We start from the raw sequence: 20,035 nt of genomic DNA on the forward strand, positions 1-20,035 counted from the left end.
AATATAGTTTGCATTCGGCCAAAAAAAATGAGAAGAAAAGTCATTTTCAATCGGAAAGGAATTTTTCACTAAAATCACTTTTCTCGCTTCTTCTTCTCCTTCTACGACTTTTCTCCTCGCCTCATTCTTTATTCTGTGTTCGTTCAATTCAAAACCTTTTATTGCTCAGTTATTGAATGTTATATATCTGAACTCCACCGACAAACTCACAGGACAGATTCTATATATATATATATAAAATAATAAAAAATGAGTAAAAATGTCTTAGTAAGTATATATCCTCAAACGCTGAATTTCTGGGATATAGTTGCCGCAAGCTCAATTAAAAAAAATTGTATTCATCAAATATATTATATTTTACAAATAAATAAGTAGACATATACAATTATCAAATCAATCCTGTAAGTTTGTCGGTAGAGTTCAGATACACCTATTTAGAATGTATATCAGATACTTGCAAAAGAAAATTTGGCTTTCAATATAATTTCGTGACTCCGCTTAATGCAAAATTTGCAATACCCCACACGCTTGAATCTCATCGTCCGCTCGTCGCCAAGTGGCTTACCTCTTGGTGCGCGATTAGCATAAATTTTTAACCCGACGACGTCTTTCTCGGCTTATGCGCCGAATGACAATGTTCGCGCGTGTGCGTATAAAGCCGCAGTCGCCTTCAAGCGCCAGCCGTAATTTTTGACCCCGACCGACGAAGTCCCGAGGGGAAGGAGGGCTCCCGGAATACGGTGGCACTTTTGGGCGGAACCTCGGGTGCTAACCACGAAATTAACCGAAACTCATCCCCGGGCTATGCTAATGGCCCTCCTGGTTAACTCGCTCCTCGAGACACCGAGTTTCGACCGGGAACTTTGCTTTCGGCGGGGTACTCTCGCTTGATCGGATAAGACGTCACCTCGTTCGGTGAAATACCGTCACGATGTATTTTATCGCGCTCCCGACCACGTTCGCCAGCCACTTCGTGGGATTTGCGAATAAGAATAGGATGCCGACGTCATCGTTAATACATGAGTGGAGGCAAAAACTCATGTCTTGGGCGTCGCGCCATGCCTCTATTTTCGGAGATATGCTTTTATCTCCTCGCATCTGAGAGCACCGGGAGGAAGAGAGTTGTTCGGAGTATATTTCCAATATTTTACTATTCTAGAGTTTACAGTTCGGACAATCGATACGTGGAAACCGCTGCGCGTGAAGATTATTCTCGCATTATGTTTGGAAATGGGGAGAAAGACATAGATGGATAGATAGATAGGTGGATCGATAGATAGATAAATAAATAGATAGATCAATAGGTCCATATATCGATATATCGATAGATGAAGAGGAAGAGAGAGCGAGAGAGAGAGAGAGAGAGGCGCAAAGGACTTGATCCTACCGCTTGGAAAGCAGCGAGTATGGTGTCGCGCGAATATAATCCTACGGATATGACCAACTGCGGGAAAACGATGCACTCCGCGGCGACGGGAAACAAGGAGATAAATTTTTCATGCGTTGAAAAAATAACACAAACAGCTCTCCCTTCCTCTCTATTTTCAGCATCACAGTCACCACTTTCGCGGTGAACTGAATTAAATATTTACCGCGCCGAGCTGGAGACAATTCGCGGAGATATAATAACGGCGTCGCGCTGTTCTTTCCGCCGATCTAAATATAATCGGTCAAGAAAAGATGGAGTCGCAGTGAATTGTTCCCCTAATTATCAATGTTGCCTCGGAACATAATCGGATTAAAATCGTTACAAATAAATGATAACTCGCGTGCGCGTTAATTTCGGCGAATTTCGCTTCGACTCGCTCTATTATCTCTCTCATTTACCAGGATACCGTATACTCTTACGTCCGATCACACTATACTCTTCTTGAGATGGCGCTTTTTAACGTTAATCCGATTTTCCGTCTAATCCCATTCACCCAACGTTGCTATACTTGGAAAGAAAACACCGGCTACTTCGTAAGCCCGACTGGTCGTCACCGAAAATCCTGCCGGCAAATAGCCCGTGACCCGATTCAGCGTTACAGCCGGGCTCCTTCCGAGTTTTATGTAACGGTTGATTCTATGTAACGCGCTGTTTCAGTCTTCAGGATTAGGATGGGATGGAATAACGCAGCCATATACAATGTTTATTTCCGCATGGACGACAGTCGGATCATTCTTACGAAGGGGATCGCGGAGCTCGTAAAACTCGATGATTCGTGACTCGATGACGAAGAGGCGTACAAGAAACGTGAATATAAAAATACTTATATATATATATATAAATTAGAGAAATGTTTATTCCTATTTAATGAAGATATTTATTTCAGTCGTTCGGAATCCTCGGAGTGAATTTTGGAACTGTCCTCTTTTTTAACGATTGATTGATTGATCGACCGAATCTCGCGATGTTTTATCAAGAAAAAGCACCGAAACCCACATACTATTTTATTTTTGAGTTTTAGAGTCCAGTTAAAATTAAAATTTACACGAATACATGTAAACCAACAATACTTCTCTTCAAATATGTATGTGTGAGGGTGAGAGAGAGAGAGAGATAAATCCGGTCAGTTTACCTGTGTCAGTTTCGATGCTTTTCCTCTACTACTTAAAGCGTTTCGAAATCATCGGTCTCGAAGAAGAAATTTCACCGAGATGCAAAGGTCGCAAGGACGCCGGTAACGGGACGAATCGACAATAACGTTATCTCGAAATTAAATCTAATCTTAAGTCAGATAGATACACTTTTATCGATATTACATACGCGTTATCGTGCTCGTGGCATGAACCGTCCGCCCATGGAGAATGCGATTCTCGCTGCTGCAGATGCTATTTATGATAACCAAACAGTCGATACGGATCACATACCGGCAGGATGGAGTTGTGACTTGACGCATGTGCACACGCACGGTCTTTAGGGACGATTCGCTTTTGTGTACCCCATGTAGATAGATGGCTCCTATTGATAAGTCCATTTATGCATGCCCGATGTCGTGTCATCGGTGAGTTCATAAGCACGATAACGCGAGGCACATTTTCCTTATCTGCTTTAATCCGATTATATTCTATCGAAGTGTGGTAGCGCACTCTAATCGCGTTAATAGACGTCCCGAGATAGCTGCTTTTCACACGCCATTTTATTTATACCGCCGGCCATAGCGTAAATTCGCGCGCGGAGACGGCGCGATAATTAGCGCTATCGGGATAAAAGCGAAGTTTCAGTAGGCCGCGCGAGATAAACGGACGAGCGCGCGATGATTTCCGCAGTAATAATCGAGTCCGCGTTATTCGCCCGTGCTACTGCAACGCTCGTACAATGGAGCCAATCCGATATCGCGCGTCGAATTTCTGTACGTAACACGGTAAACAATATACGTTCGTTTTATATAATGTTATATAATAAAAAAAAAAGTAGCACCGAGCGCGCAAGCACTACGAGGACAGATAAGCCGCTCAAAATCAAATTGCTTTCCTACTATAACGAACTGCTATAACGAACATTATTTACGCAACGGTAGTCGCTATTATTGAAAAAGATGGATTAGATATCGCAAATCCCGGTTTACAAAAGCAGTTTACGGTATTTGCCGTGAAGCAAATACTTGCGTGTTTAATTGGAAATAGAAAAAGGGATTGTGTAATCGTGAAAATTCATTCTTTAGGATAGCCAGTTGCGCCTTTTGACGTGTATCCGTGAGATCGATAAGTAATCCAAGGAGAAATTGTTCTTAAAAATACAATTTTAAAAGTACGATCCACCGTACGACAGATGTAACCTTATGGATATTGCGACAAATTTAAAGAGGTCATACTGTAAAATAAAAAAAAATGTACCGAGTTATTTTCGATTTTTAGAACGATATGCTGCAGATTATCGTTACTTGACGATTAGCTGATATCGTCAATTTATATCTGTATACATAACAAAAATTATTATCAAGACTCATATTCTTATGTATAAGCAGGAATACAGAATTTGATATAAAGATAAAACTTACATGAAGAAATTTTATATAGTTCCACCAAAAATATTGAAAATATTCTTGTTATACTTAAGAATAATTTTTATGAACTGAGAGGAAACATATTGCATAGAAAAAAACAATATTTTCAAACTAATGTAATTTTTAGTTTGAAAGTATCGTTCTTTTTATTTAATATTTTTCCCTCTCAATTCATGAATGTTATTTTTGAGTTACAAGAATATTTCTAGTGGTATTCTGGAATAGCAAGAATATAATATTTTTAGTGGAAATATATAAAATTTCTTTATGTAAGCAAGTTTTATCTTCATATGAGATTACACACTTGTATATTCTCGTTTAGACATGAGAATATGAGTCTCGAATTGATATAAATCCTTTTCCACGTAGTAGAATGTGACAACCGCGAGTAGATGTATTCAAACGTCGACTCGGCGCTGACGGAGATTCGTACGACGGGGATTCTCGCGCTCGAAAAGCAAGACGGGGTGGAATTCACTTCCAGCCGCGATGCCCGCCGAGCGCAGTTTCCACGATGGATTTTCCCGAAACAATGGAAAGTAGCGTAGCCCGCGCGAAGAGTAGGTACTCCAGGCGCACATGGCGGGCGCTCGTAGTTTCATTTGAATTCGGCCAGGTCGAAGCGTCGACCTGGAGGGGGCGGGCACTCAAGAAACTCGGAAAACAAGATGAGCGCCCATCAAAATCCGGCGAAGGCACTGATATCCTTGGCTCCTCGAGTGTCCGACCGATGACTGTGCAGCGTGTGCGCTGAAGGTGATGCGGACCGCGTGCAGGAAATGATCTCGGTTATTCTCCGGGTACGCCGGCCGGGAAGGCGGGCGAAGAGGGAGGGGAGGTGTGAGCGAGCCGAAGGAAATGGAATATTCTACTTCGCGGGATATTGGACAAACGAGGAGCCGTTCGGCGAAAATGATGGGTGAGTGTCCGTTGGAAACTCGACGGCGCACCGACGACGGACACACCTCGGGTGCGCGCTTTTGCTGCGGCGGAGTCGCGCACATGGCGGATGGACAAGTTGGGACCTCAGCTTAGATCTGCTATCGAGCGTGCGGGATGGCTGGCAGCTGACTCGAAGATGACAGTTCTGCGAGCAAATTGGAGCGGCGACGCGGCTGGACGACACAGATGGATGCTCTACATACAGGGAGCTTCGCGCGATAGCGACGATGAGATACTCAGTCACTTTGCGATGGGAGTAACATTGTGAATTGTCGGGCCAGTTCTGACATCCGCGATTTCCCGGTTAAATCGTGCCGACGAAGATCGCGAGGCGAAGATCGTCGACTGTGCACGGAAAAAATTTTGGTTGAATTCATCCTACGGAGCGAACGAACCAAACGCGATTCGGTTGAAGGGAAGAGAATTTTCGGTTCTTATGATCCCGAGTTTGGCTCATACGGACAGAAATTCTGTTTCCTTCAACCGAAACGCGTCCGGCTTGTTCATCGTCTAGTAAACTCAATCGACCCCTTCCGTGTGCGACTTAATTTCGCGTAGCTCCACGTTCCACGGATCGAATTTACGACGAGATACCGCGACGATGCTTCGCGTTAACGAATACTCGTGGCGGGATTAAAATTCATCTTAAGCAACATCGGAGCGGTAAAAAGTTGCCGCCGGCCACGGGTCGGCAAGTCCTACGAAACGGGGGAAATGGGATATTCTGCCCGGCGAGATAAACGAGGTCTTTCGCGAAGGACAATGCGAGCCGGTATCAGACAAATGGCGTTCGTGCGAGGACTCGCCGGTACCCTGCCGCGACGAGTGTAACTCGGTTATGAAAATGAACAAAAGTTAGAGGCGCCGGTATAAAATCTGCAATGGTATCGCGACGAGCCGCGTTGCAATACCGGCACAATAGATGCAAGTATTAACGGAAGTTCCGCACGCGGAAATTCATATCAAGCGTTTCTGATCTCCGTTCGCGCGCGTTCTGAGCCGAAAGTTCGCAAACTTGATTCCACGGGCGTGAGTTTCGCAGGAACGTAACGTGGAAAATGAATTTCACGGCAATTCCGAAGAGCCTCTCTTTTAGTTCGAGCGCAACACGCACGTATCAACAGCCATTCGGGGTCTTTTTCTCGTTTTTGCGTGGCTCGCGATTAAAAGACCGTGCGAAATATTAAATCCGCCGCGTTAACACGCTCCGCCTCGCGCTAATTATTTTACGCGCTCGCGCCTGCGTAATCCCGCCTTCGTCGCAATTGCACCTTAGTGGCTAGATTTTTCGCGAGGTTAACAATTATAATTGGTTGTTGCTCTGAGTAATGGAAAGAAATGCTGGGAAACGGGGCGCGGAGGAGAAAATGAGGCCCGTTATAATACTTTGCGCTACGCGGAGCTCGCTGGATAAGCGGAGCGGGTGAGTGACTACTACGATATCTGAAGCAACCTCGGGGATGTCTGGCATTGCAACGCAGCGTAGCAACGGATGTCCATACGGGGTGAAATATCCAGTGCGCGCAACTACTACGCGGCGTTGCTTGAAAACGGGGGCGTTTCTGAAAACGGCGTGAATGGAATAAAGTTTCCGCCGTCTCGCGGGTTACCGCTAACGGTGTGAGCTGATTCTCATCTGGAACAGCATCATGAGACGCGGGTCTTCGCGAAGATGAAGTTTTTGGGTTAAACGAGGAAACAGCTCCCGCAACGCTTTGTCTTTGGGCGAACGCTGCGGTCCAAATTTACCTAGCTAATTATCCGCGTGCAATTTTCCGCGCCATCGCGACGTAAAGGGCGTTGCGTCCTCGCCGGAATATTCAGACGAGTCGCGCGTCTTCGTTGATGTAACGGGTTCATCGCGCTATTTCAACACCGTGGTGTGATTCTGCGGCAACGAAGAGCGAAATTCGGCCCGGTTTGCTCTCAGCAGTCGCTCGATGAACCGATCGGCCGGCGTATCGAGGGTGTGGGATTTTTCACGGCGGGAAATGATTTCCGCAGGGGGAACGAAATCTCGATGCCTCGCTCGAAATAAATGTTTTATTTAAGGACGGATATTGTATATTTTGCAAAGAATAACTGCAAACGAAAGTCTAGTGGCAAATATTTGCTCGAGGTATTACAACAGTTTGTGCAGCGGATAACAACGGACACGAGGATAATGGACGTTCGTGGAATCGATGTTACCGAATGCACCGTCCGCCGTTACTATTAGCCAGACTGCCGGCACTTCTATTTATTAAATCGCCTCTATTTTATTATCCTTTAGATCATCGCCCCGGATACTTAAGAATCGTGATCACTGAGAAGGAATACGACTTATTTTTGTATGTAACGGTTTATTCATCTCTTAGACTCACTTCGGTCGAGTAGTCCGGAGTGAATGTTGGCCTGGTAACATAAACGTTAAGACTTCACCGTCGCCGAAGCTGTATCGACAATTACAAAAGACGCTCGCTGTTACGCTCCGCGGAAAGCTTCACCGACAATACCGCGCATATGAAAGCTATTAAACGTTTCCTTCGAAAGCGCGCGCCGGCTGCATTAAACCCATTTCGTCTCTCTCTTGCCTCGTTCGCGCGGCATTCCGTCCCTTCTCGATGCCACCTTTCCGTCTCGGATAAAACGCATAATCGCCCTCTGCCTTCCGGTAGGCGTGTTGCGTTCCGTATTCGCGTAATGACGGAGGATAACGCCGGCGGTGAAACGGTTCTAACGATTACGGATGATACCGGGCGATGCGAGGACAAATAGAATATTCCATGAGAGGAAAGTATCTTCGCGCGCACGAACGCTGCCGAGCGAGTGGCGCGTCGAGGACGACGGTTGAGGGGAGCCCGCAAATCGCGACCGTTTCGCAAATAGCCGGGGCTGCCGAGTTCGCTGGGCCGGGGGATAAAAGCGAGAAACGGGAGGAAAAAGAGGGTAGAGAGGATCGACCATTCGGTCCGCAGATGTCGGGATGTCGAGAGACTGCGGCGGGGTCCGACCGCGCGAGCGGCTTTTTACGAGTTCCCACCGTGGAACTTGCATTTCTTTCCGGCGCGCGCGACGGGGTGAATCGAAGGGAGGGGGAATGGAGGTGGTTGGGGGGGGGATAAGGCAAAGCCCTATTCGCCGCAGGTTTTATTCAAATTCTCCTCGCCCCTGGGTACCAGCTGCGCCCTTTCGCCTCATCCCTTTTGGCTCTCCGTCGCGCGGCCGATTCAGTGGAAAAAAGAAGAAGTTGTGCGAAGATCTGCGGAATCGCGTGACCACGCCGCGTGTTTTGCCGCCGTCCGGCCATCTTCCCCGGGTGTTTAAAGCTTTTCCGCCAGGTTGACCGAGGTCGCTGACCTTGCGTTACGCAAGAGGGAGATAATCTGCACGCGTCGACAGAAATGCGGGAAGAACGACAGAAGGATTTGCTTTGTTAATAAATTATATTTGTTATTGGCGAATATATACATATATATATATGTATATTCAAACAATTATGCACCCCAGTCAGTTACAGATACTGGAATTGTGTTTTGACAGATTCATGAATTAATGGCGCGAGGAGGAATTAGTCGCACGTAAAGTTCCACATGGTATTAGAGAGTATTAGAGGAGGCAGGGATTACGCTTCCTCTTTCAAAATACGTCTCAAATAATACCGAACGGAAAGTGTTCCACATTTTACATTCTACGTAAAAAATTTACAATCCTCTTCGCGAAACTTTTCGCGAGAAGCTTAATTAAAAGCATAGAGGATGTTACGACGAAGAAAAAGGTATTTCACTTTCCTGAGCTACGATGTGCTAATGAACGAGGATTATGTTTTTGTAGAATTCTCCGAGTATTCTGCTATCAACGGTACAATTAAGAACCCGTCACGTTGACGGTTCACAGTTCGGTAATATATCCCGGGGGCACGTTACAGTCTTCGAACATTATATAGTATCAGCGGATTAATGAAAAGACGAGCGAGGCGTTCGCCGCGAAAGTTCGCCGGTGAACTTTACTTTCTTCGAGCTCCTGCAACTATAGAATAGAAATCCGGCTACTTATAGGGGTGTCAGACGGACGTTATTAAATTGAACGACTAGACTAGGGCGAATAATGTGTCACGGCTGCTTCTTTATGCAGCGGAATATAGAAAATCCAACACCTTCTGCAAGGAAGGTGAGGTTCTCCTGCGCGGAGCACACAGTGCCTTTCTAGAATTCTCCGTCTCCGAGTACTTCAACGTCAATTACAATTTTATAAACTCTATTTAAATTCGTACCATTAATAGTCAATTCGTTGTCAGAAATTGGCAAACGAAATCTGGTTAAAATGGCACAAAATGTATGTCTTTAAATATCCTCTTCTGATTATCAAAATACATCGCGGACCGTATAATGTTATTTTTGCAATACGCCAAAAACACATATATATATTTGTTCCTCGTGACTATAATTATATAGTTATAAGTAACGTTCTCTCCTATTGGTACTAATTTTACGTGACACAAAATCGGTCGACTAATGAAATTACGATTTTGGTTCGAACAAATAGAACCGATCCGTCATAGTTAATTCTAATAATAATTCTAATAACACGTGGAGATATATATATAATAATTCATAAAGTACGTGATGGCAGCATGAATTATTTGCAGTAGTCGCGATATTAACGCTGCAATTATCGATATTGCTAATGGCGTGATTAAAATAAATGTAACGCACGTGAAGCGATTAACGATCATAATTATTTTTGCTTATAATATTAAATATAAATATAATACCAACGTCTATACGCATCTCCATTTTTTCTACGGTTATTTTTTTCTCAATTTTTTTGTAAAGTCCCCATATTTACGCTTCCAAGTTATTTAGATGTCCTCTTTACATTAGGATAGATTTAATTTATATCTATGTATAGAACGAATTGCAAAATCTCAATGTCTTCGACAACAAGTATTCTAGCTCTTTTTCTTCCGATAGATACGCACTCGGCGCTTCATTTTTCACCGGTTTGGCACATATCGACGCGACGATGCTAAGCGTCCTTTGAAAGCAAAGAAGAAACGGGCATTCGTCTCCCCATAAAAATCGAGCTTCTCGACGATGTAAGTTCTTTTTAATGTCTCGTCCGTGACTAATGTCCTTGAGATTGCGCGTAAGCTAACTTGATCCCCCGAATTCGCGACAGCGCAGCTAGATCGCGACGTTTGTTACGCGCTGATTTGGAAGAAGATTGATGCGATCTGTTTATATCACAGTTCCGGCGAACTGCTGTAATTTTATATGACGTGTAATTTCTCTCGCAGGCGTAAATATCGCGAATGAAACGATCGAATATGTCGCCGTGTTTCTGTAATTTCCGGTGGCCGGTTATAAAGTTTGCATTAGCATGCAATCACAGCGTCACACAGTGTCACAACGAGCGAGTGCGAAGTGCACGGCGAATAAAACAGATATACGTGGAAAACCAGTATATACGCAAGTCGCAGCGTTGTAACTAATTACGAGTCGGAAATTAATCCATTAAAAGCTTCTGTTCCTTTTAAGAGCTTGTTGCGCCTTGAAGTAATCTTCTTACGGACCTCTTAATGTAATCACGATGGACGTTAATCTATCAAGAGAGATTGTTATGATATTTCGACAATATTACAAGCGAGACTGACGAGGATCATTAATTATCTCATCTGCATTGCAGTTATTCTAATCATACAGTTAATAGAATCGATGACTAATAATTGCATTGTTAATATTGCAACTGTACGGATAATTGAGGCAGTCATCAAATACCTTATTGCGTTATTGTATCTCTAGTTATTAATACAATCAACAGCGGATTGTCCTAATTTTCACTCTAACTGATATTGTAATTTCATTAATACACAAATTTTGTGTCACGTGAAATTAACATTAATGAAGATATTAGTTGTAAATGTATAACCTAAATATATCATCTGAATTATGTGTATATATAATCTCTTTCAAAAATGTATAATATAATTTACGTAACTTTTGAGAACATATAATATACAAAATATACATACAAAAAATTAGTTTCAAAACTCATATTCTCAAATATATATATGTTTATATGAAAAATATATATAATTTTACATGAAAATAAAACTTGTTTATATGAAGAAATTCTGTTATAATGACAGGAAAAATATTATATTCTAGAACTTCTTCATGTAAACGAGTTTTGTTTTCATATAAAATTATATATTGTTGAGTAAACACGTAATACGGGAACGATGTCTTGATACCGTAATTAAATTCTGCCCGATAAATTGACGGAATTTCGCATTCATTTCATTATAACTATATATTATAGTTACGTTTCACACGTGGAACTGTATGCGGAACGGTAGGAATGCTCGGATTTGCGAATTTCGCTGATAGAAGTAAACTTGAGAAATGAGAATTTATCTAGAGATGCCGAAGCGCGTACAGTAGTTGCTCCGCGACTATAGTCAGACGTATTTCACGGCGGGCAGTAGTCGCCGTTACCGCAATTCATACACCAGGAAATCGACCGAGCTGATTAGATTCCAGATACGCTCGACACTCGCGGCGACACAATGCAGCAGGCAAAGCTCAATATTACGATCTTTATCTAAATGGCGATCTTTGACAATATTTCCTACGATGCCACAAAGTTTCAATTTATGACGACGGAACTAGATCTCGCGGCGAAATTGGAGCTTGCGATGAAAAACGTCACGTTGTTAAATAAATCTTTAATCTCTGTCAATTTTCTGTCCTAAAAGTGTGTAACGTGAAATAGATAAATAAGATTTAATATATTTATCGAGCGTATCGCACGGAGGGATCTCATAAAAAAATATTATTTCGCTGTACCGTTTCTGTCGTAACTTTTGCACGAACAAATTTACTCCATCGTGTTTATCGATCCTAATGAATTTATCGAGTGACATCGAAGGTCCGTAGCTTATCGTCAGAAAAGCGACGAATTTATGCGTGTTTGGGGTGGGAGGGAATTAATATTGCCAGGTTCATTAAATAAAATGTCATAGCCGTCGATTATCGTATATTGATAACCATGCTCTACATTCTCGTTCCGTATCGTCGCGATCCTCGTTGTGTTTCACCATTTCTATCTGGTCGTACACATCAGTGTTACGTATACAAATACGGTAGGTTATCACGTGCAGAGCGCGCGAACAGGCGCCGTTGGCTATAGGCGGTATATTTGACAAAAATATTAAATACGACGCTGCCGGCTGTGCGATGCAAAAATATCTCAAAAAAGAACGGGAGAAACGTCGGGGAAAATTGAATTTTATACTTTCAATTCCGCATCTTTTCTCTCTTTTATCACAGAGAAAACTGCGAGGTATGCGTTACTGAGCTAATTTCTCCTCGATAACAGATTCGTTCAAGTCAATCGAATATTTGCAGTTTCAATCGAGAAGTTCGATACACAAGCGGCGCGCTTATACCGAAGAATGACGTTAATAAATTGATATTGTCAAGTCACGCGACTCGCCAAATCGATTGGCTGATTCGTCTCGAGCTTTCGCAATCTCGAGCTCCTCGTGCTATCGGGTGCAAAGACTCTCGGTACAGATAATATCCCCGGAGCTCCTCCGTTCCCTTTTTCCATCCGCGAATTCTTCCACTAAATTGAGATTTCGTTTCACTTTGAGACGCTCTGCACGATGCAATCACGCGCGCGCGAAACGAAACGAACGGGGACGCTCACCTCAGTACGTGGCGCTCCTCATCCGCCCAAGCGGGTCTACGAGTTTAATCCTCCAACTCCGGTATTCAGTCTTTATGTAGGACACTGCGCGATTAGAAAACATTCATCCGCGTCTCGGCATTATCCTGCCCGTTATATCGTTTCGGTCGCGCGGCCGGGAGTCGTCACGAGAGCCCGTCCTCCTCCGGTAATTGGCGCGCGCAAAATGTATACACCTGCGTCGGTGCTGTTACGCCGTAGGCTACGTCACCGTGTCGCGGCAACCCCGAAGCCGCGCGTTTCAGCTTCCGCCGACGACTGACGACCGCTCCTGAACTCAGCGCCTGCGCCGTTCCGCGTTCACCACGAAACGCTACGGCCCTGCCGCGCGCATCGCGCGCCTTCTCCACGAAGCCATGTTTATAGTAAGGACAATCGGAGTAATTGAGAGATGCGCGGATGAAAGCGAACACCGGGGCGAGTTTTCGACGAGAGAGATCGACGCGACGGTCGGCAGGGAAACCGTTAAACGCCACGATCGGACTTTTTATTCATCGTTTAACGTTCACCGCGCATTCGCGCGGATACGCGTCTACAAAAAAGAAAATCAATGTATATTTAAATATGATGCCGCAATTAGAAAACGATTAACCATTCGGAAGCTGAGATATTCGCAATTTACGTCAACCTCCTTTTTTAACTTCTATTTTTAAGTTCTTCTAAACCATACTTAGGGCTTCAATCAAAAGCGACGTTAAGAACTAATATAGAGATTTGCACCGAAATTTTAGAATAATTGACCATTTCGTTTTGAAAACGACACAGGGAATTTACAATTTATAGTAATACCCACCGATATATGTATATATATATACATATTAAAATATCTATATATCACTTTCTATCATGTATGCACCTCTACTAGCTCATTAACACTTATTACTTGGATAATGAAATAAAGTCATAGCTATAGAAAAGTATTAATTTTTTTAGTAAATAACAAACTTATGTGGAGACTCTTAAATAGCATCATTGAAAATCCGACATTCTACTCAGCTATTTTAACGCGTCCGAATGTTTCACGAATAAATTGACTCGGGACGGAGAGCGGTTTGAACGGGCTCTTCTCGACGGGTACTTTGGAGTTGTCACGAAAATGACGAAAGTCTCGGCAGTGCAGTATCGTAGAGGGAAAAGTGCAATCGCTCGGATTAACCGTGAGTCGAACAAGCGTCGCTTTATCCGGCCACGCGTGTGTTGCGTTTATAAAAATGCTACACGTTTATATCAATCTTTATTCAGACTGTCGATGCGGCTGAATAATAACACTGATTTCATTCTCGTGGTTTCGCTATAAAACCGGCGCAGCCGTTACGTCACGAATTCGCGCGTTGCGTGATCGGTCATCCGTGATTTTCGAATTAATGCGTGAAGCGGAGCACGCGGATATTACCATCCGCATATTCGCTGCGGGGATGAATTTTCGCAGCGACGCACCGTGCAGACGCGACATTTCACCCGGGGAAATTCGTACCATTAAACACGACGGGGGCGTCATAATTATGACGGGCGAATAAATAAGGATACTAACCAACGTCCGTGTAAAAGCGAGACAAGCGGGGCGACGGTGGTGCGGTGTGTCGCGCGAAATAAAACACAGCGTCAGCGAGCTTTCGCGCGCGTTGCCTGTCGAAGATCTTGACCATTGTTTGAGATTAAAATAAAACCGCGACTCGTTCCCGCTAACGAGTCCGCCCGCGCTTAATTGGCAACGAGCCCGGGTCCCGCCGTTGCCTCTGCGAAAATTCCGCGAGCGAAGACAACGCGCGGATTTCCCGTCTCCTTTCCTCCCCTTGGAAATGCAATGCCGCGCGGGAATTGGGAGTTCAGTTTTTATCCCTCTATGTCTAATTTACTCGGGCACGTTTTTTGTCGCAGGGCGACACGGCGCTCGAAAGATTTATCGTAACGGAAAACAGCGGCGCGTACGTACAGTGCGAAACGAGTTGCGTCTTCCATTCTTCGAGGAGCTTTTTCTCCTCGAATCCGAAATCCTTAAGACTCACGACCTGTAAAAGTCATCTACGAGTTTCCACACACGCGAGCAACGCGCGCCGCACGATAAAAATAGTGGAACGGGGCCGCAGATGAAACGAGGATAAGAACAAGCGTCGCGCGGGAGGTGACGACGACGAAAAAGGAAATAAAAAGGAAAAAAAAAAGGAAACTCGCGCGGATGAACATTCGAGTCGCCGTGCCAGGAAACAGCGATGTTAGGTGGCGGCGGTGAGGAAAACGCGCGAAGGAGGATGAAAAAAGCGCACACGAAAATACTCTCTCGCGACCGTAACAGATTGGCAGTGGAACTGTCGGGTCAGCATTTCCCTGCAGGTGCGCGGGAGGCTTCAGATTAAAAGGTACGGAGCTCGCTCGGCCGTAATAAGAGTCAGCATCTTTTTCTGGGCAATATTTCACGCCATTACACACCATTTCACCGCAATTAAGATTTGATTTCGGCTGTGGTTTATCGAACGGCCCCTTTTTCTCCATATCCGATGGAAACGCGACGACCCCGTTTCCGCTTTATTCTTAATTAACCGTCGCCCCCCGGATTCTTCGACTTTGCGGCTGTGAAAACCGAGCGATCATCGCCGAATTTACGCTCTGTCTGCAACAACTGCGGCGGGAGAATGCCGGAGACGATATTAATAAAATTACCGTGTTAGGAAATGCGGCCAAGTTGAAAGCGCTCGTCAGCTTTATACTAGAAATATATGCAAACGGAAGGCGCCCGCCGGCAGAAGCTACGCGCGTTTATATCCGCACTGTGGAAATTTCAATTTCGCCCGGGAAGAGCGCGCACCTCCGTGCGACGGTGGCGACGAGGTGGATTGCGAGGGCAAAGATAGCGCAATGAAAGTGTGAACGTAACAACATGTAAATCCTGCGAAAAAGCGACGAGCGAGGGACACACGCGAAAACTTGGGCGCGGGCGACCATTACGCCAGAGAGAGAGAGAGAGAGAGAGAGAGGGAGGCAAGTACTACACGACGACGTGTGTTCGGGAAACACCCTGGTGCACGCTCTCGAGAAATGTACGGATGACACTGCACGTCGCTATTTTCTCCTCACGTATCGCAGGTGCGCATCGCGCTTTGACATCGTCTCGATCGTGAAGCTCACAAACGAAGCCGGCGACGTAATGCCTCGAATTCTGTCGCTTCCTGTCGCTCTGGCGATTTTCCCCAACTTTGAGCGACACTCCCTCCCTCCCCCTCCTCGTGCATTGGAAGTGCGAAAATCTGGGTCATTGCGCATTGCCGAAGTCGACGATTCGACTTCGATATCTCGCGCTGCTCCCTGCAGGAGCTCGTGTAATCTTGTATCATAGCCGAATATCCGCGCCGGAACGACAGTCCGTTCTCAGCGTTGCTCTTCTTCTTCTCTCTCTCTCTCTCTCTCTCTTTCTCTCTCTCTCTCTCTACACTTGAGATTATTCGTGTCGCGCAATCGTCTTTACAACGACTCCGGCAGCTGCGAACCGGTGCCCTCGGATATGCACGCTACGTAATATCGGATCCTGCATGCTGTTTTGATTTTTATCTCTCACGGGAAATCATTGCGATGATGATGAGACAATGTGGTTATGCGACGCGCCTTCGTGAAATTCGCCGGTAGCGTAAAATGAGATATCCATCCTGATAAGACATATTTTATCACGTCCGTTGCCGATATCACATGCGCGACGCGTTATGTAAAACGTTCGATTTGCCTATTTAATAGGTTTTATGCGTGCGTAAGTGCATTACACGCAATATTCCGCACGGAAAATCTCTTGGAATCAAACCGGGATGCAGATTTCCCGAAATAACGGTGAATTCTAAATTGTGAAATCTCTACCCAGGACAATGGTGGTTCTGGTCCGAATTATATGGGGGAAATCTTGGAAAATTTCTATACGGGATTGAATGTAAGCGAAGTAAGAAGCTACAGCGTGGATTATGGCGGTATATACATAGCGGGGGACTTTCAATTTAAGCGCGGTAAGCGAACGCGTTCGCGAATTGGATTACCCGGGGCTTGCTTTCGCGCGCAAATTTACTTGCTTTTCTATACCGCATTCTTGCGTTTAAAGTTTTACGCCTGTATCGGCCGCCATAAGCGGATTCGGAGTGTTCGCAAGCTGTTTAAATCGTTCTCGCGATACCCGGTTCCTTCGGGATCATATCAATTACTCCGGGGGATCGGATATCGCGTAAGCCGCTTCGATCGCCAAATAATAGCCGCACACGCCCCCCCCCCACTCCCCCCGGCTCATTCGCCCTCCCGTTTTCGTCGTCATTTATAAATCATCGCGCTCGAAGACACCTGTTCCCGGCAGATCACGCTTAGAGCACTTTAATCGGATTCTCGACGGCTCTCGCCTTCCGGTTACAGAGCCGGGGATAATCGCATTGGTCGTCTCCGGCGCGGCCGGCATTAGTTTATAGCGTTGATTCCCTGGACGGGGTGCAACGCGCGATTCGATTACAGCTTACACGGAGAGAGTATACCCGCGATCGCGAGTGGCGCGCGATCGAAGAGCGCGCGCGCTCGCGGCGAAATTGCGTTACGCTAATTGCCAACATCACCAGACGGATATCGGCGGTCCGCCCGGCATCAGATTTGCGAGTCTCGCTCGCGATCCTCCCCATCCTCTCACGGCTTCAATTAAGAATACCGGCGGTTTTCCCGGCGATCAGTTTGTTCCTTGCATCTGTATCCGGTGATCGCGTGAATCAGATCACACACGACGCAACGCGCGTGTTTTCGCTAATCAGCCCGAAAATTTGACGAAAAAATTCGATTCTCTTCTCCATTGCTGCTGCGCGGATGCATGAGGAATTTTGTTTGGCGACAGAGAGAAAGAGAGAGAGAGAGAGAGAATCGATCACTGTAGTTTGCTTTTTCCTCAAAACTTCCGCGATATTTTTTTTGTCGTCCCGACGCGCGCGCGGATCGAATATGTGCATCTGTTGCAACGCGCATCTGTTTTCGTCAGTTGGCTGTTCGACGAACGGTGTTGCACGATAGGCGGAAAAATTTTATTTGTATCTGCATTGTTGCTGTACGAATGAGACGGATATTTGCATTCACGAATGGAATTGGGTCCGCCGAATTTGCCGCAATTTCCTCGCTTTCTCCTTCGCTCTCCTCTTCCCCCCCCCCCCCCCCNCCCCCGCGTTCGTTCCATTCGCGATGATGTCATTATCCCGCTATATCACGTGTCACAGGAAGTTTGTGATTACGAATAAAAAGGGACATTTCGCGCTAACCATACATTACATCGCATCTGTCGATTTTCATAAAAAAGACGGCTCAATTTGCCTTTTCAACGAGCATGAATTTCGATGCTTTATCGCGAAGGATGCGCGCGCGTACGGACGAAGAGGGAATAAATAATTCTCGAATCCGCTCCGCTCCGTGACAACTGACGTTTCTCGTTCCCTTTTTAATCGGGATAAAAGACCGCCTCATTGTGGTATAATGCTGGACAATAAAGTATTCAGAGGATTTCTTCGTCGGAGAGTGCAACGTCGCCGTCTGGAAGAGATTGCCGAAACGACGCCCTGATCCATAAACGATCTATTAAGTGCGCACTCCTTTGGTCCACCCGGGTTTTCTCTCGCTGCGAATTTGTTCAGAGATAACGCGAGGAATGCGGGTGAATAATGAAGTTGCGCGTGGAATGAGATGTCTCGAGAGGTCGTCCCGTATTGGAAACCCGACGGGCGCGGCTGATTCCGAAGATTTCACCAACGACTAAAGAAGTTTAGATAAAGAAGCGCCCGGACCATGGTAATTCGGGTTTCACAAACATCGGTGACGACGACGTTCTTTGTTATTCATGATTTATAATTTACGACATTCCTAGCACGACAAGCGTAATTGTATGCTTTCGGCGTGAAATTAAGACTAATTTAAACATTTTTACGAGTTTGAAATCAAACAATACCGTAACGCGCTGTTTGTTTTTTTTTTTAAAGCGAATAGATGGTACAGGTGAGAAGGGAATGTCTTGCCTACAACGGTAGAAGTCGCGACATCTGCTTCGCACAGCGTTTTGAAATATGATTGATTTTTTATCCGATTCGTCCGAGTTCTCACATTGTTAGCAGCGAGACTCGGCCCGCTGGAACTGCGATATGTTCGCGGTTTCGATTTACAGTGCGCGGTCGTGCATTAACCTCAACTTAATCAACCTCAGTCGGCACATCTGGCCGCCGTAAAAACGTTTACCCAGAATACGGAAAGCTTTTTCGGTAAGGGTGTACCGGAGGAGTCCGCGGCAATAGGACGCGAGAGAGGGAGAGAGAGCGCGGAGTTGGCTAACGAATAGACGGGCGATCCGACCGCGAGTACGTGGACCGACCGTGAAAGTTCCTGCGGACTAGCTAGACGTGAAGTTCCTGAGGGCTACGACGACCTCGGAAGTTCTCACGAGTGAACGCTACGAAGTTTTCGTTGTGCGGCGAGGTGGAAACCGGCCGAGCGAAAGTATATCACCTCCCTCCGAAGTTGAACGCTGTGCTTTTTCGCCAGACACAACGAAACGCGTTGACGAAGGGCATTGACGCGGACCAGCGCGACATTCACGGTCAAAAATGTTCAAACTGTCGTCAGGAAGTAGCCCGAGTTGACCTCTACGAAGTTGGCTTCACTTTTTCCAAATTTAAAACAGTGAGCGAAGTTCTGGTCGCCCGTAAAATGTTCTATCCACGATTCGTTTACGTTGCGTTCGTCAGAAATCCGTTTTAACCACCCCGTTAGAATAAGTTATAACCAAATAAGAAAAAATTCGATCCATGTGATCACTGCTATTATCAGCTTGATTGAGATAGCTGATTTCCTGACGGCAAGTCTACAAGACGATAAGTAAAAATTGGCGATAAACTTAATAAGTAAAGTAACTCATACGAATACAAAAAAATAACGATTTTTACCATTTTTTTTTCGTAATGTAGACTTGAGAGATCTATGATGTTACTTCAGCGTCAGAGTTGAAAGTTTAACGTAGGGTCCAAATTTCGACTCAGGAGTCGCGTCAAATATTTGGTGAGCGTATTATTCTCGACAAGCGCACGGATTCATGACGCTTTCAATGGCGGAACAATTCTTACGCTAGTGTCAACTGTTGTGAACTTTATAATACGACGACCGGAGAGTTTTACTTCGCGCAGAGCTGTCGGTAGTTCCACGGAAGGCAAATACGGAAGGAAAAGAGTGTAGCCGGAGAATACTGTTCGCTCCTACGTACGATATTTTTCATCTCGCTAATATTTACGGAAACTGGTGCAAAATAAATACTCGAGAATGCAGCGATCTGAGAGAAAGAGAGAGAGAGTAGGAAAGCTCTTTGAAATATTTCGTAAAGCGCTTACCCACCGTGG

General features: G+C 45.3%; 1 protein-coding gene across 3 annotated transcripts in view; it reads right to left on the bottom strand.

Moving 5' to 3' along the window:
* LOC106740942 (titin-like) overlaps positions 1–20,035 on the bottom strand; it is a 104,831-nt gene that overhangs the window by 74,090 nt on the left and 10,706 nt on the right. The window contains exon 1 of one of the 3 annotated variants that reach the window (XM_014612430.1): positions 12,627–12,910. The exons of the other annotated variants lie outside the window; for them this stretch is intronic. The gene's annotated coding sequence lies outside the window, so the exon portion shown is untranslated. Of the gene's footprint in view, positions 1–12,626; positions 12,911–20,035 lie in introns of those variants that run through there. 3 annotated transcript variants of the gene reach the window in all.

The sequence above is a fragment of the Dinoponera quadriceps genome, unplaced genomic scaffold (genome assembly GCF_001313825.1).
Source record: "Dinoponera quadriceps isolate SergipeBrazil2010 unplaced genomic scaffold, ASM131382v1 scaffold397, whole genome shotgun sequence".
Taxonomy (NCBI): Eukaryota; Metazoa; Arthropoda; class Insecta; order Hymenoptera; family Formicidae; genus Dinoponera; species Dinoponera quadriceps.